This window comes from Condylura cristata, unplaced genomic scaffold (genome assembly GCF_000260355.1).
Source record: "Condylura cristata isolate star-nosed mole 26May11 unplaced genomic scaffold, ConCri1.0 scaffold00009, whole genome shotgun sequence".
Taxonomy (NCBI): domain Eukaryota; kingdom Metazoa; phylum Chordata; class Mammalia; order Eulipotyphla; family Talpidae; genus Condylura; species Condylura cristata.
This window is the reverse complement of record NW_004567110.1, coordinates 1,757,424-1,759,150: the sequence shown is the minus strand read 5'-3', so window position 1 is coordinate 1,759,150 and position 1,727 is coordinate 1,757,424.

Below are 1,727 nucleotides of genomic sequence, written 5' to 3'. Positions count from 1 at the left end.
GCGCCCTCCCAGGCCAGGGAACACGCTCCTGGCTCCTGGATTCGGCCACGTGCACTTTCATGATGCACGCTGCCAAGTGGCCTCTTTCTGCATCTGCTAGGAAAATACTGTCCCTTTGTCTTCTCTGGCTTTGGTGGATTCTTCGGCTTGCTTTTCCAAGGCGAGCCTTTCTGTGCGTGAATCCGGGCCCAGCCGGGTCTGCCACCTGCGAGCACAGGCGGGGACCAGCCCGCTCGGCGCCCGCAAGGCAGTGCCGCTGCTCGTGCGCTCGGACGGCCGCTTCTGGGACCCGCCCCCCGCCCTTTGGGGCGCCTGTCTCTGCTCATAATTGCCTGGTTTACTTTTCAATATGCATCTAGCTGCTGCAACTTTCTGTATAGGAGAGTCTGTGTGAGTGAGCGTGTGAGCGTGCAAGGGTGTGCGTGGGAGTGTGTGACTGTTCCACTTCGGGTTTGAGAAGAGCCTTGAACTTCAGAATTTTTTTTTAAATATTCATTTATTTATGCATGCGGAACTGGGTACAGGCCAGAGGTGCGGGGCGGTGAGAGGCTTCCCCAGAGACAGAGCGGGGAGTGAACAGGCCGACTGAGCAAGTCCACTGCCGAGGGGGCAGCGGGCGGGCAGGAGAGGGCTGCCGCGCCGTGGGGATCCCATGAGTTGGGGCGGGGATCCCACCTCGGGTGGGGCTTGAACTCCTGCTGCAGTGGCTTTAGCTTCTGAGTGCTGCGCTCTGACCCGCTGCGCCCCCGGGGAGGGCCCGAACTTCAGGATGTTTCAGAAGAAACTCCTGGGGGTCTGCCGCTCCCTGGCGCCCGCCTTGGGGCTCCAGACCCCGCCCGCACATCTCCGACCCGCCCAGAGGCCGAGGCTCTTGGATTCTGTTTCTCTCGGGTTGGGATGTCGCGTCTTCGCTTCCCGGGTTCTTCCTTAGGGTCTTACCGGCCGTCCCTCCGTCGGGTTGTGTTCTGTTTCAGGTGTTAGCGCATTGTCTGTCTCCAGAAGCTCCAGTCTGCCTAGGGACCGTCGGCGTTGCTCATCACGTCCACCTTTCCCGGCGCCCGCGCCCAGACACTCCTCACACCTCGCAAGGTCTCGCCTGATCACTCCAGTATCTCCGCTGTTTCTATGCTGACTCCACTGAACTGATTTTCCTTCTGGATACAGACCAAATTTCCTACTATTTTGAATGTTTACTTTTGAAAAATTGAACCAAAGCACTGTGGATTTGTGTTATTGAGCGCTGGATGTTGCTGAGTTTCCTTAATGAGCCTGGACGCTCTCGGGCATCCAGTCCTGCTACCTGCAGGTGGCTTCAGCCCTTAGCTCTGCTTTCCCGGCTCTCCGGGCTGGGCCTGGGTGGGCGACGACTCAGTTCCTTCAGTGCCCACGATTCCTCCGGCCCCAGCCTGGCCCTGGGGACACGCGCAGTGTCAACCGGACTCTGGCCAGAGTCTCTAGCTGAGGTCTCGCTCCGGGGTGCCGCCCGGGGGATATGCGGCTGGGACCTGCCTCCCGGCGGAGTCCCCTCTTCTGTGACTCCACTGGCGACCTCCATAAACAATCTGGCTTTTGTGCTGCTTTTATCTCTCAGACGCTCCCAGGCCCTGGGACCCGGCTGGAGGTGGGAAGGGAGCCCGTCCGTGCTCCCTCACCCTGCCCTGCCCTCCGGCGCCCTCGGGCCCCACACCTGAGCAGGGTGGCGGGAGATGACCTCCCACCAGGCCATT